This window comes from Balaenoptera acutorostrata, chromosome 20 (assembly GCF_949987535.1).
Source record: "Balaenoptera acutorostrata chromosome 20, mBalAcu1.1, whole genome shotgun sequence".
In the NCBI taxonomy this organism is placed as follows: domain Eukaryota; kingdom Metazoa; phylum Chordata; class Mammalia; order Artiodactyla; family Balaenopteridae; genus Balaenoptera; species Balaenoptera acutorostrata.
In genome coordinates, this window is record NC_080083.1 from 58,849,052 (window position 1) to 58,865,370 (window position 16,319).

General features: G+C 48.3%; 1 protein-coding gene across 7 annotated transcripts in view; it reads left to right on the forward strand.

The window, feature by feature from the left end:
- SLC39A11 (solute carrier family 39 member 11) overlaps positions 1 to 16,319 on the forward strand; it is a 426,195-nt gene that overhangs the window by 339,665 nt on the left and 70,211 nt on the right. The gene's annotated exons all lie outside the window — the stretch shown is intronic.

Here is a 16,319-nt window from a genome sequence, read left to right on the forward strand (position 1 = left end):
TCTTCCTAAGTGCGGAGGGAAACCGTTAGGGGGTTTTAAGTAGAGGAGAACGATGCTGAAATCTGTGCTTTCAAAAGGTGCCATTGACCCAACAATTGCACTCCTAAGTATATATCACAAAGAATTGAAAACAGGTACGCAAACAAACAGTCGTACATGAATGTTCATAGCACAATTCACAAGAGCCCAAGGGTGGAAACCAATGTCCCTCAGTGGATGATGGATAAACAAAACATGGGTTTTATCCATTATCTACCCGTACAGTGGAATATTACTCAGCCATAAAAAGAAGTGCTGCTGAATGCTACAACAGGGATGAAACCTCGAAAACAGTATCAAAGAAGCTAGACACAAAAGGTGTTATTTTGTTTTTGTTTTTGTTTTGTATTGTATGATCCCATTTCTATGAAATATCCGGAATAGGCAAACCCACAGATGCAAAAAGCAGCCTGGTGGCCGTCAGGGGCTGGGCTGAGGGGAGGGAGAGTGACTGCTTAATGTATATGGGGTTTTCTTTCAGGGTGATGAAAGTGTTTTAGAACCAGATAGAAGTGGTGGTTACACAACACGGCGGCGAATGCACAAACCGCTTCTGAATCGTACGCTTGAGAATGGTGGCTTGTATGTTATGTGAATTTCACCTCAGTAATAGTAGTAATAAACAATGTTCTGTTGGCTTCAGTTGTTCAGTGTAGAAGGAGACGCTCAGGAAGTGTTTGTCGATTATGATGCTCATGGAAGCAACAGCTAAGACAGCCTTGTGTGCCAGTTACCCCTATGACACCAACGCTTCCCAACCTGAGTCCATCCTTAAGTGTGTGGAGGCGAAGGACTGAACCTCCCATGGCCAAGCCGACCCGTGGGTCTGTGGTACACGGGCGCCATTGCCTAGATATTGATCAGTCCGTCTTTACCTTTAGACAGGAAAGGTAATGACAGAGCACCTTCACCCCAGTTTCACAGGTGGCAAAACTAGGTGCCCGTCTGGGATGGATGCAGGCTGGGGCAGCATCTCTGGCCGTTGGTCAACATGACTGTAAAAGAATGAGTGATTTCTTTCCCCCCTTTTCTAGAAGATAAGCGGATCCATGAAAACCAAAAGTCCCAAGGACTGGAAAATTCTACCTTTACCAGGAAAACACGTTTAAAATGACTAAATTACTAGGTTTTCCTCCACCCAGTGAGGGGTAGGGCTATGATTAGACCCCCTTTTGGGCTATGGTTCCTTCGAGACTAATTGTCTTTCCACCTTTATGGCCGCTGAACATAGGCCGCTGGTTTCGGCCTGCATCACATAGTGCTTTATTGTTGGGGAAACCTCTCATGCACACCATCTCCCTGGACCCTCACCTCAACCTTGTGGGGTAGGTGTTATACTACCCTCCCAGGTCTAGCGCGGAAGCCCCTGGGTTAGTTCATGGAAGGACACTCCACTGGTAAATGACCTCAGGCCACTCAGGCATCACCTTCACTCCTAGATTTGCATCTCACGTTCCACCGCAACACCCTGTGGCCTCTTTTGCCAAGAGGAGCGCCCAGGGGCTTGGTGATTCCTGGCCACCCTCTAGCTGCCAACTGTGGAGAAGCCCGCACAGGCTGACAGCTGCAGGGCTGTCTGAGCTCCAGAGGCTGATGAAAAATGCCTTGTTATCTCGCTACCAGCGCTGGGCCAAGCTCTGAGTCAGACTGTCCTTTGCAGGATGAGAGAACATTTTTAAAAAATCTCTCTTTGGGGGGAACCTTAGAACACAAAGATAAAGATGAAACTGACAAATATGCCATTACCAGCTTGAAAAACAGACGGCTTGTGATTGACCTGTTTTTAAAAGTTTGTGGCTGCGGGGACGGATTGCTGGGATTTCACTGGAAAGCGAAGCACCCTGGCCAGCCCAGCTCCCCAGAGCTGCACATCAGTGGCGGGTACCTCCAGTCAGACTGACCTGATTCCACCGTCACTGGACGGATGACCCTTTGTGGTAGGTCCGCAGAATTTGGTGGCTGACCGGCCTCTCCCACACCTGCCGTTATTCACGTTCCCTCTTATTTCTGGGCTACAAGTTGCAGATGTGTAATACAGCTGCTGCCAGATGCAGGGTCAGACCCAAACTCCTGATCTGGGAACACGAGTCTGGTGACAGGCCAGCTTACGTCTGCGCCCCCATCACTCTGTCCAGATCCGGTGGTCCATGCGCTGTCTCACTGGTGAGGCCACTTAGGCTCTTCTTGTTCATGAGACAGACCCTGGGGCTACCTTAGGGGAAAGCATGGGGCCCCGGGGGGGGGGGGTCCCAAGGGCTGCAGGCGTAAGAGGAAGTCTGCCGTCCCTGCTAACGACCCGCTGCCTGGAGCCAGTGCACAGTTCCCCGCCAGGGGGTCCACTTCAGTTACCGTTACGGATGAATCAAGGGAAATTTGGGGCGGGGGGGGGCGGGAATGGGGTGGACATCATTCTAAATTGTAGAAATGCCCTTTGCCCTGGGTAAGTGCAGAAGAGTTCTACCTTCGTTTCCACCACTGCTTTGCTACTATGAAGGCCCAGGGCTTGCAAACCAGCGGGGGCAGCGCAGCACACGGCTCGCCCTGCACTCTCCCCTTTCTGTGAGCCACAGTTTCTGAGACCCCACTTTCTGTCTCCCATCCCCCCCAAAAAGGTCAGCCATCATGATGGCCCCTCACTCAGCCACCTGGGACATCCTTGGCCAGATGTGTGACGAGGCTCAGAGACAGACAAGGAGTCAGAGGGGGAAGGGTCTTGGGAAAGAGGCCAGTGGTTAGCGGCCCCGGGCCTCCCACTGGGCTCTAACTTCAGAACATATGGCGAAGCATTGGATCCAAAAGAAATGGAGTAAACCATTATCAAGGGAGATGGGGGATAACAAGGCAGTGGAAGCAGCTGACGAATAATCACGTTTGCCAGGTTGTTGCAGGAAGGGGGACCCCTTCCAGGGCCCGAGAGCGGGCTCTTGTCTAACACTCGGAAATGAATTGTCCGAGGAGACAGACACACGTGCGGACAAAGCAAGAGACTTTAATGGGAAGGGGCGCCCGGGTGGAGAGCCAGCGGGGTAAGGGAACCCGGGAGAACTGCCCTGCCACGTGGCTCGCAGTCTCGGGTTTTATGGTGATGGGGTTAGTTTCCGGGTTGGCTCTGGCCAGTCACTGTGACGCAGGGTCCTTCCTGATGGCTCGCACATCGCGCAGCCGAGGTTGATTCCAGCAGGAAGGATTCTGGGAGGTTGGTAGGACATACGGGCTGGCGTCTCCTCTCTCCTTTTGACCTTTCCCGAATTCTTCCGGTTGGTGGTAGCTTGTTAGTTCCGAGTTCCTTACCAGGACGTCCTGTTGTAAGAGAACTCATGCAAGTGGTTACATCGTGCCTGGCTAGGGCGGCTGGCTTCGGTCCATGGTTCCACTAACAAGGTGATCTGGGCTCCTGGGACGCAGGCTTTGAGAACAGAACTGGGTGTGGCCAGGTGAGCTCGGGCTGCCTCACCGCACTGGGCACTGACCACCAGCTTTCTTTTCTGGAAAATTCCACGAAACCTCGATTCAAAAATCACTTCTTCCATGCAGTTCTCACTGACTCCTCCAAGCCAAGCTGGTCATTCCTCCTTAGAGGGCTGCTTCCTTGGCTGGAACACTTGTGTTTCAGTGCATCCACAATTCTAAGCAGATGCCTGGTATGGATGGAGTGAACACTCCATAAGTCCTGTGAGTTGGATAAATGAGTAAGACACACGGAAGAGTGAATTTCCTTTTATTCAAATACAGTGATGTGATGGGGGAGACGGGTTTGAGACCAGCTTAGAAAGCTCTTAATTATTTTGAATTCTCCCAGGCAGTGTTTCCCGAAAAACAAGTCCCACAAAACACAGGTTCTGCAAGATGTTAACAGGTGTTATCTAATAAAAGGGTTCTATTGTCAAATACATTTGGAAAACAAAGCTGTACAGGTTTCTTCACTGTGGGGAATTCTTCGAGCCTTTAAAATGTTCATGTGGATTCTGAATATTCAGGGTTTCCAGAACTCATTAGGTTAGACCATATGAGATTGCTGTTTTATAGTTCCAGGGGGGAAAAAAAAAGCAACAATCAAATAGCAGTTATATCAGATGGTTCAACCCAATATTTGACTGTAGAACCCTCTTCAGAGAGCAAACGTATGGACACCAAGGGGGGAAAGTGGCGGGGGGTTGGTGGTGGGATGAATTGGGAGATTGGGATTTGACATGGATACACTAATATGTATAAAATGGATAACTAATAAGAACCTGCTGTATAAAAATAAATTAAATAAAATTCAAAAAAAAAAAAAAACCCTCTTCAGTTGTTACTGGTGCTCCATGGAGCTCCATTGGGAAAACATTGATCTAGGACCTTGGTTTTCCTTTTGTAGGAGGGGAAGAAGATGGGGAGGAGACTGGAGGGTTCATGGATGAGAATTTAAGTCACATGGAAAGCCTTTCCACAGTTACGTCCTCTCCCTGGAAATGAGGCTAAGACTGTCCCCACCTCCACCCTGCAGCAGCCACCTGAAAACCACAGTCTAGGGAGAGAACCTCTAGAAAGACCAGACACTTATCTGCTGGAGGTCAAGGCCTGTTTCCTCATCCCAAACAAGCAACAGTCTAGCTGGGCCCTAAAAGTCAGAAGAGCTGCAGCAAGCAATAGTGAACAGGAAATAATGAGGAACAGATCCTGGGGAGGCTGGAACTTACCAGGCGTTCAGGTTGTCTGTAGTTGTAGAAGAGGGTTGTGTTTGAGCAGGGATGGAGGGGAGGCCTGCAGTGGGTCTAAGGAAATGAGGTCAAGGCGGCAAACTCCACTCCTTTGGGGGAACGGCATATCCACGGCCTCCTGGGCCCCTGTTGAAGGTCAGGCTTTGGATGATTAGCGATGTGGAGCATCTTTTCATGTGCCTGTCGGCCTTCTGTTTGTCTTCCTTGGGAAATGTCTATTCCGGTCTTCCGCCCATTTTTCAATCATGTTTGGTTTTTGGATATTGAGTTGTATGAGCCGTTGATGCAGTTTGGATATTGACCCCTTGTCAGTCACGTCATTTGCAAACATTTTCTCCCAGTCAGTAGGTTGTCTTTTCATTTTGCTGATGGTTTCCTTTGCTGTGTGAAAGCTTTTAGGTTTAATTAGTGAAGCACTTTTAAATCTCAGCCTTCTTTTTAGAACGCTGACCCCTATTGGGTTCACGACAGTGTCCCCTGTGTCTGCCATATTCCTCTCCTCTATCAGCTATCTCTTGGTCCCCTACTCTCCAGAGATAGCCCACGTCTGTCTTGCATCTCCCACATAAGAAACACAGGATTGCAGGTGCCAGGCACGAAAGCAGGTTCTCCGGGAGTGCAGGAGCTGTTGATGAAGCTGGTCAGGGGAGGATTCTCTGAGCGCCCGCCCATGTGTCTTGGGAATGTCTTGGATCAAACCTGACATTAATTAAAAGAAGACCTCTGGGCTTTAGAGCACCTTGCTGGCTGAGTTGAATATTCTGTTAATATCTGGCATTTACGCCGGACTTTAAATTTGCCAAGTGTTTTGCAGTGACTTATGGGATCATCTTTACTGCTCCTTTGCTGGCTGGGTGCTACCTTGTTCAGCCAGCCGTCATCAGTTTTGTTGCTCGTGCAGGTTGAGATCCAAGGCCATTCTCCCAGCTCCTCTGCTCGCTGATTTTTTCGCTCCTCTGTGCTTTTCCTGCTTCTGTTGGTTAGTTTTCAAAATACCATTGCTTCATCCTGGTGGGTTTGGTCTTAACTTTCCTTCTAGCTTCTTCGCCCATCTGCTTCCCTCTGTTACTCCACTGCCCCCACTTCTTTACCTCCTGCTCCTCATTCATCCTTTGCAATCTGCCTTTCATCCATCTCTTTATTAACACTTTACTTGCAAAGGTTTCCTTTAACTTATTTCCAGACAAATTCATAGACCTTTCTTGTTTTTCAACCGCGACCTCAGCAGGTATTTGAAACCAGCGCCTGGGGCTGGTTCGTTCTCCTCCCTCAGGGTCTTCGTGTGTGTGTGGTCCTGAGCTTGCTGTCCCTGATCAGAGAGACCAGATCTGAGTTTCTATATGACAAACCATCAAGGTGTTGTGTATATATAATAAGGCAGGCTTGTGAAAGTGTGCTCCAGTGTTCTAGCATTTAAAACAACTGAGTCAGACTTGTGTTCCCGTGTACTTAGGCCGTCTTCTCAGTCTATTTCCGTCTACACGTGTGTGAATTTTGTGTGTGTGTGTGTGTGTGTGTGTGTGAGAATGGACCTGTTCCCGAGAGATGCTCTGCGCCTCCTATATCACGTTCCTGGCAGATGTCACCCCGCTGCTGCCCATCGCACCTGGTGTTTTTGCTTAGGAAGTAGCTATGTGGAGAACATGTTATTAAATCATTTTTAACACTGTAGTAGGTTGTAATCTAAAAATCGATGACACTTAACTTTATTATTCCTGCACTTTTCTCTTCTCCTCCTTGGTCCTCTCTCATCCTCTCTGCCTCGAATGCCAAGTCGAAGCAGTAACCTCGTGAAATGAAATTGTATATTTGCCTCCTGAGGAGACAGACTGTACAACCAACCACAGAGGAAGCCCTTTCTAGCTCCTTGATCAGCCTTGTTCTGCATCTATGAATGCACTCCCAGAGCTAAGGACCACCAGATGTAGGAGAAAAACCCAGAGAATAGGAAAGAAGCACCAAAATGAACAAGACAGCCTACCCTGGAGAAAACAGATAACCCAAGAGACCAAAGAAAAGATTGTAAAAATTCTAAGTCATATGTTCATCCAGTTCAAGAGGATATCATTATACCCATAAAGCAAGAACTGACTATTATGAAAATGGAACAGTCAGAGAATAAGAAAGTCTTCCTCAAAATTAATACTGTAATTGTTAAAGAATTTTTTTGAAGTTAATTGGGTAGACTGATAAGAATATGCCGGATGAAAGGCCAAGCTGGTCATCTGGAAGGTTAAGCAGAAAACAAGCCTCCAGCTCACAGACAGAAAGGCAAGGCTGTAAAATGGGAGTAGAAACATGCAGGGAAATTTGTCCTAAAGGGCAGGAAAACACAACCTTGCAGATTCAAAGGAGCCACCTGGTGCTGAGAAGTATGAATGAACAAAGACCTCTCCCACAGATGGATCTTGGTAAGATTTCAAAACTCCAAAAAACAAGGATGAAAAAATTTAAGCACTCCCAGAGAGAAAAATTAGCTTAACTACAAGGAACCAAGAATCAAATTAGCATCAGACTTCTCAGCAGCAACATTGGGTCCGAGAATATAATGGGATAATGACCTCGATATTGAGCAGAGGTCATCCGGGACCTAGAATTTTCTATCAGGTCAAGCTATTAAGTCACAGAGCAAAATCAAAATTATTTTTACAAATGCAAGGACTCAGAAGTTTATCACCCACTCATCTCTTATGAGCTCAAGGAGGTCCTCTAACAAAATGAAGAAGGAACCCAAGAAAGGGGAAACAGGACACATAAGAAAGGTGGCATCACGAATACTGTGAGAGTCCACTCGTAGGGGGGACCTGGAGGTGTCAGATCCACAGAGACGGAAAGTAGATTGGTGGTTGACAGAGGCTGGGGGAGGGGGATGGGGAGTTAGAGTTTAATGGGGACAGAGTTTCAGCCTTGCAGGGTGAAAGGAATTCTGGAGATGGATGGCGGTGATGGTTGCACAACAATGTGAGTGTATTTAATGCCACCGAACCATACACTTAAAAATGGTTAAGATGGTAAATGTTATATGTATTTAATTGTTAAAAGTAACAATTGGGAAAGGAAGGAAGGAAGGAAGAGAGAGAGAGAGAGAGAGAGAGAAAGAAAGGGAGGGAGGGAGGAAGAAAGGAAGGGAAAGAATGGAAGGGAGGGAGGGAGAAGGAAGGAAGGAAAGAAGAGAAAGGAAGGAAGGAAGATGGTATCTAATTAAGAACTAGAAGATGTGGTGGTGTGATGAATTGGGAGATTGGGACTGACATATACACTAATATGTATAAAATAGATAACTAATAAGAACCTGTTATATAAAAAAAATAAAATAAAATTCAAAAATTCAAAAAAAATAAATAAAAGTAAATTTATCTATTTCTCCTTTCAAAAAAAAAAAAAAAAAAAAAAGACCTAGAAGATGGAAAGAATGCCAAAAAGAATCAAGAAGGAATCCACTGGGCCTTGACTCTTGGGACCATCTTCTTCAAATGGGAAGAGTTTAAAGCCTTAGCATTGTTTTTCCTTCCCTTCACATAGCAACCTGATTATATAAAGAATAATATGTTAGCACCAATATTGTAAATTCCCTTTTTATTTGGATTGCATTTTTTTTGAATTGGCCTGAGAATAAATCATAAATGAAATATTATTTACAGAACAATATCAAACGTTCTAACTTTGATAAAGGCAGAAAGAAAGCAGAGGTCGGAAGCATGTGTTCTGTATTCCTCAACATTTATAAGGAAGACTCAACAGAGTAAGGTCGATAAGGAAGAAATCGTCATGCTGTCAACAGACTATCTAAATCAAGACTGTGATAAATTAAGAAAGCAATGTATTAATGTTATTTAAAGTGATATCCATCAGAGAACTGAAAATCAGAATTGTTAAAAAATACTTTACCTTTTGGGAGTAGAACTAGGGGTGGGGAAGTGGAGATAGGGAAATTTATTACTTTAGACTCTTTTGAGCATTTTGAATTTTTTTTCCATGTGTAAGGATATTGCCGTGATTAAAAAGCAGTGTAATGGAAAACAACCACCTTTTAGTTTCAAAATAAGAGTGTGAAATGAGGCCTTTTTATGTGCCTAAAGTCTTTGACAAAGTAAAACTGGAAAATGGTCTTCAAGTTTATGGAGATAGTAGCAATTGAGATAGTACTAGTACTAATGAGGGTTTGAACGGAGGGAATCCTGGAAAGCAGTAAAGGAAAGCCGGAGAGAGCAGAGCCCAGGGGTGTGGAGACCGGTTTCCACATCTCTGACAGGACGCACAATAGTACCAATCTCATAGGGCTGTTGAAAGGACCAGATTAAACAGTTCAGTAAAGCGCCCAGACGGAGCCTCCACACTTGTTAGCTAGAATTGCAGATGGCTCGCTGAATTCACACCTCTCATCCCCAGCCTGTTATACGTTTGGAGCCACCTAGAGCATTTGCATTCAATGTCTTTTTACTTTGGACTCAACATATCAAAAACCATATTCATCCTTTTCTGCCCAGTCAATGCCCTTTGCAAACCTCCCCTTGGAGTTAACGCCTTTATGCCAGTTTCCTAGACTTCATCTCGGCATCCTTTCAGCCATCCCCCTGCGATTTCCCCTCGTGCCCGGGGCCTCACCGAGGCTCGCCAGTGCCTGGCAACGCTCTGAGGCCGATCCGCCCACTCGAACCTGGTCCTCACCCTGTGCCTGAGTACGGCAATCTCTGCCAGACAGTCCCCCGCCTCCCTTCTGTCCCCAGACTCCAGCTTTTCTGATATTTCAACATTGTTCTCCAGATCGCTCTTTCTAAACGTTTTGAGCAGAGAAATAACGTTTCTAATTTTATGACTCTAAAAGAATATTCTAGATCGTGAATCCCGTAAAGATGGGAACCACGTCTCACAACGTGTGTTGTGTCCTACACAACACCTAATGGCTATTTGACGAGTATTTGGAGTGATAGCACCCAAGTGGACCCTCTTGCTGACACTGACTCAGTGCTCAGTCCTTTGGGTTCCGAGCAGGAAGGAGTCATAATGATCAATTAAACCAGAAGTCAGTGTGATGTGCTCTGAACCAGAAGGAACACGTGGGCTGAGCATCTTACAAGCTGTGTGGCTTTGGGCATGTTGCTTGACCACTTTGAACCCCAGTCTCCTTTTCTGGAAAATACAAATAGTGTCAATTTTGTAAGGTCTGGACAGGTTTAAGCCAGATGATGAACCTAGAACGCCTAGGACAGAGTTTGGCTGAATTGTTGAGTCTTTGGGCTGCAGATTGCAAAGCGAGAACTCAGAGTGGTGTAGGAGAAAAGCGGGGTGTTGAAAGGATGTGGGTGCACCTCAAACACACGAAGGAAGGATGCAGGTGCAGCCGGGCTTCGGGCTCCAGGGATGGATGAGACATAGATACGAACACCTCCGGGCCAGTTTTCTTGTTGTCAGCATGCCTGCGACACTCTCTCCTCCTGTAGGTCAGCTTTGTCTACAAGGTGTGGAGGGCCAGGACAATGACAGCTTCTGAGCTTTCCATCCTGTGCGTGAGGCGCCACGGCTGTGCGGACAGGTCCACGCCTCATGATCCGGACCACGTGGGGCCCACCCTGAGGAGCCCGCGGGCCCCCACCTGGCACCTGGCAGCCCCAGAACTGGGGTGTGCTGGGTTGAGAGTTAATTTCCTCCTGAGTTAACTTCCCTGTAAGAAAGCAAGTACCCCTCCCATCCCCCCACTGCCCCCATTAGCTACATCATTGTGCTACACCATCTGCCTTCGATGTACCGAAACATAGCAGTGATCTGAGACGTCAAAATCTTTCCCTTGCCTGGTTTCTGGAGATGCTTTGGTGGGAGTCAACTATGGGGCATGATAATGGGGATTCTTCATCATCCTAAAAGAACTACCAGAGTCTAATTTTGTTGAAAAGTCCTCCAAAGGGATTTAACAGATCCTTTCCTCCCAATTTCTTGAGGCTCTCTAGTCCAGAGGAATTACAAAACCATGGCTAAGTACCCCTCCGCACCTCCAAACGTGTCCCCCATCCAGGCGTGTCCAGGAGTTAGGACGCCGCTTGCAGGGCAGAGTGCAGCCAGGTGCACCGACAGCGGTGTAGGTGTGACTCCAAGGCAGCTGGCCCCGGGCTGCCCTTCCCCGCAGCAAGGCTGCTCGCCCGGACCTGGGACGGCCCCAGGCTGCGGTGCCTCTTCGGGTGGGATCAGGGGAGGAGGAGCAGGGGTCAGTGGCCGTCCACTTCCTGAGGGCTGATAAATCCTCTGGGTAGGATCCTTCGCAGTTCGATCCTGTCGGTTTTCGAGGGGCGCAGAGTGGGTGACACCAGCATGCTGCTGGGGGACAGCTGACTCCCCGGCTCACCTGCCCTTGCCTTGCCCAGGCATCCCGGTCCTTTGTGGGGAGGAACATCCTTTCCACGAAGCGGGTGGCAAGCTGGGTTATCTGCTGTGCCCGTGTACGTGCTCGCTCTCAGCTTCGGACACTTCAGCAAGGAGGGGTATCTGGCTTAATTCCCCCTACGACTTCCTTCCAGTGACACTCTGAAGTGGGAGTGAAGCCATGGGAGTAGCTTTTGGCTGGAGTGACTGGAGGAGCATGGTTTTCTGGGTCCATCGTTGTGTAAGGGGAGCCTAACTGCGGACAGTAGAATATGCACGAAACCAAAAAACACCCAAAACCCACACACTTGCAAACATCAATGAGGAAGTTATTTCAATTAGAGCGGGACTCATGTTAGAGTATCTTCAACTATGGACGTCTCTTAATACACTCCAAGACACGACTTTATTGATACTGCTAAGAATTGGAGTTCAATTCAACTCTTCTGGAACACTGCTATTTTTCATCTTTCCCAACACTTAACTTCATCCGCTATGAATAGCAGGGTTCGTAGTCCATGGTAGAAAAGTGCGTCAAACTACTTTTTCCAAAAAAATAACACTAAGTTGATAACTTCCATTCTCTAGAGGGCCTTTTCGAAACCCTATAGGAATTCTGTGGCACTACCTGGCTGGGCTATACCAACATTTTGTTTAATAAATGTGTAATATGATCAGAGTTCCCACCTTCCTGGGTTTCCTTCCCGCTAGAAATCTGCGGCCAAAGACAGGCCAGGCAGGGGGTTTAGCATATTGGGGGCCAGTCTCCCCAGAAGGTTCAGCCAAGCTATGGGATCAGAGTGGGAACGAAGGCAGCAGGACTGCCCCATTGGTGTGTGTAAGCCAGACACGTTGACCCTTGATGGCCAGGGAACCCCTACTGTCATGTGATGTGACACGGCCCCCTCACCTGGCCTGGTACCCGTCTCCCAGCTTAGTGACAGTGCCCAGATGGGCAGGAGCAGAGGAGGAATCGAAGCTGAGCTTGCCCGGCACCCTTGGCGGCTACTGAGGCCACCCCCATGGCCGCCATGGTCCCGTCCAGCAGCAGATACGCTAAGATGGTTCTTTCTCTATTTTCAATGAGTGACCTGGGAACGAATAAGTGGATGTTCAGACTTTCTCCTAGAACTGGGCCCACACGTAATGTTAGAGGGCTAGACGGGACATTATGAGGCTACCCACTCCATTCTTCTCACCTCACCCTTCTCTCCCCATCACAGCCGTCCCTGACTGGGGAGTAGCACCACCTTCAGAGACCAGTTCTCCACCCAGGGGAGGGATATTCTCAACCTCCCTTCAACGAGCTAATCATATGTTTCAAAACCCTCTTCCCTCCCCTTTTCCCTTGCCTAAATCCCTCTGGCTGCAATTTGACTCGTTTTTCTCTTGTTCTGTCCTCGATGGAGAAGGGAACGAGTAAGCCATCCTGTTTCGCATCATTTTTCCACCTTTTTTTTTTTTGGCCTCACGGCCTGTGGGATCTTAGTTCCCCGACTAGGGATTGAGCCCGGACCATGGCAGCAAAAGCTCCGAGTCCTAATCATTGGACTGCCAGAGAATTCCCCATCTCTCCAGCTTTGAGGTTTGTCGTCGTCATTGTTGGTGGCTGTGTTGAATATTCTTAAGCCCCCACGAGATGTTAGCTGCTATCTTAAATTTAATATTTAAAAAAATATTTCCAGAACTCATTAGGTTGGATCATAGGAAATTGCTGTTTTATAGTTCCAAAAAAAAAAAAAAGCAACAGTTAAATAGGGAAAAAAGTCATAACATCGCTGCTCATTTCCTGCGTTGCTGTTGTTACCCAGAACAAGAGAAATGAGACCCCACAGGCTTCAGCCCTGGTCAGACCGCTGAGTTCCATTGCAGAAGTTCCACTCTTGCTGAGATCATCTGACAGCTGGACCCACATGCAGAGGAGCACAGCCAGGCAGGAGGAAGCAGGATGTCCCCACAGCAACTCGGATTGCCCTGTTTCCACCCCAGCAGGGATTTCAGCTGAACCAAGATAACCCCCTTTCTCTCTACCCCACATAGGCGTTCCTTCCCATCCACTCATGGGACCTGATGCCCATGAAAGTCAGGCAAGGCTGCAATCATATAGGTGTCACTATTTTTGGAGGCTGGAGAGGTCTCTTACAGAAGATCTGTGAGCTCCACCCCATGTGCTTCAAACTAAGAGCTTCTAAGCCCTCAATTGAAAAAAAGAAAATACTAGTTGCTATAGTCTGAATGTTTTGCATCCGGCCCCCCAAATTCGTATGTTGAAATTCTAACCCCCAAAGTGATGGTATGAGGAGGTTGTGCCTTTGGGAAGCATTTAGGTCATGAGGGTGGAGCCTTCAGGAAGGGGATTAGCACCCTTAAAAAAGAGGCCCGAGAAAGCTCCCTTGCCCCTTCCAGCATGTGAGGACACAGAGAGAAAGCACCATCTGAGAACCAAGAAGTAGTTTCTCACTAGACACCCAGCCTGTCAGCATCTTGATCTTGGACTTCTAGCCTCCAGAACCGTGAGAAACAAATTTCTGTTGTTTCTAAGCCACCCAGAAGCCAGTTTACAATATTTTGTTATAGCAGCCTGGATGGACTGACACTAGTTTTTGTTTGTTTGTTTGTTTTTTGTTTAAAAAAAATTTTTTTTTAATTTATTTTATTTATGGCTGTGTTGGGTCTTCGTTTCTGTGCGAGGGCTTCCTCTAGTTGCGGCAAGTGGGGGCCACTCTTCATCGCGGTGCACGGGCCTCTCATTATCGCGGCCTCTCTTGTTGCGGAGCACAGGCTCCAGACGCGCAGGCTCAGTAGTTGTGGCTCACAGGCCTAGTTGCTCCGCGGCATGTGGGATCTTCCCAGACCAGGGCTCGAACCCGTGTCCCCTGCATTGGCAGGCAGATTCTCAACCACTGCGCCACCAGGGAAGCCCGACACTAGTTTTTAACCGTTCACTTTCCGACCACCTACGTAAACTCCAAGAGCGTTCTAGAATAATTTAAATTTTTTGTGAAAAGTACCCCTTGATGGGAGGGGATGGTTGGGGGGAGGTGTTACTGGCGTCTAGTGGGTAGAGGCCAGGGACGCTGCCCAACGTCTTAGGCTGTACAGGCCAACCTCTCACAACAGAATGTCAGCAGTGAGAACCCCTGCTGGGTGCACACCGTCCTGTAAGCAAAGCATTGTCATCCTTCTTTCCTTTGTACAAGAACCGTAAATCATATACCAGGATTTGAGCCCAGGTCCGTCTCAACAAAAAGCCCATGCACCCCCATCCCCACCGCGCCCCGAGGATGAGGAGAGACGGAGATTCAGGAGGGATGGGGGATGGAGAGAGGCCGCCACACCCACCTTCCAATGCCCCCGAGAAGATTGGAGCAGGGGTGTGGGGTTGGAGGAATCCGCTTTAGAGCTTATTCTCAAGTTTGCCCTTAGGACTCTGACTCACCCTGCATCCCGGGGGCTTATAACCCCAGGTTTGGAAGTTTGTTTTCCTTCGGTCTGCATCTGAGTTAATGGCAGTAGCTGTGAAAAGAGGTCTGGCTTACTAACAGTATTCCAGCCACTTTGGATTCTTGTCTTAATTACCTCGCTAATTTGCACGTTTGGTGGAAGACCTGGGGGTGTGAACGCCAGTCGCATTTTTTCCTCTGCTCTCTTTCACCCCGCGGGTTCCTTCTACCATCTGTTGATCTTCAGTGTCTGCCTTCATTCCCTTATTTATGTTCCACGGGTCATTTGTCTTGGTTTCTCATTAGTTTCGCCCTCAGGTAATCCCTCCACCTTCAGAGACGGTAACAATTACATTCCCTTCCTCCATCACCTCTTCTTCCTCTCCTTTACTCTAAATCCAGGGGGAGACGGAGTTGGCCACCTCCTAAGGCAGCATGTGGTGTGCGTTTGGCGGGGGTGTGGGGGGTGTGGGGGGCGTGGTACCCACTCTGGGCGTGGCCAAGGTACAGGGCTGGGCAGAGGCAGGTTGTGTTCACTTTGCCCGCAACCTCTTTAGGATACAGATATTCTGATGCCAGCCCTTGCCGCCCACACCTGGGAGAAAACCACAACCCACGTCAGCCAACTGGGGTGGTGGGGGGCCAGGAGGGGGAACTGAGGGTCAAGCCTGGTTCTGCCCCTTGATGCTGTGTCACTGTGGGCGAGCCCTTTCTCTCCTGCGTTAGTTGGGTAACCTAATGAGCCGTTGTGAGCATTAGTAAACCAAGTGCTGCTGGCTGCTTGCTAAATAACTAGAAAGGGTTAGTTTGCCAATTAATGTTAGGTCCTGTCCTCAGGACCGCACTATCATTAACATTAAAATGACTAATTAGAGCAAAATCTTTAACAGAAGAGCCACCAGCTGTTGTTTATGGTTTAGAAAAGCAAGTTTTTTCAAAGGGAGGGATTTGCCCCTCTGATGTCAGGAAACCCCTGGTCAGTCTCTGCCTAGCTTTTGACACCTGGTGAAGAACCTCGCGCTGGAGACCCACACTTACCGATGGGAGTGGGTTGTGGTCTGGGCCGTGTTGGCACAAAACAAGGTGAAGAACAGCAGGCTTGTAAACGCTGGGCTCCCCGAAGGTAGGAGACGGGCCAGGTGGAACCGCCTCAGGTGTCCTCTGACTTTATCTTCTCGGGACCATGGCCAACTCCTGAGGTGCAAGGGCTGCACAAAAAGAGGCTGCCTCCCTCCCGATGGCAAGGATGCCTGACACCCTCAGGTGTATTCACCCCAGCCCGTCCTGAAATTCAGCTCTCGGCAATATCCGGCACCTCACCTAGGACACTCATTCCTTTTGAAGCTTGTCAGATGCATCAGGCAAACCTGAAAGTGTCGAACTTGTATCCACCCCCCTCCCTGGAGTGGTGGCTTCTGCAGAGCCCACCCTCAGAGGAAGTTTCTGAAGGAGAAAGAAAAGGACAAGCAGCTATAAAGAATGAGGAGCCTGGACCTCAGAATCAGAGCCCAGCTGGGCGCTCAGACCAGCTCATCGTCACCTTTCCTCTCTGATCCGTAGAGTGGAGGTGACGGCTCCCACCTTCAGTTCATGAGCTTCTGCCTCGGGGCGTGGCCTAGAAAGGGCCGCCAGCCCCTCATTTCTCCAGAGAAAGACCACAGGGAGACTAAGATCTTGAATTACAAGGCTTACTTTGGAACCTAGAGTCATCCTAGAGGATAGACTTGGTGAATGAAGACTCAGCCTTTCTTAAGAATTGATATCAGGCACCTTCAAAATAAAT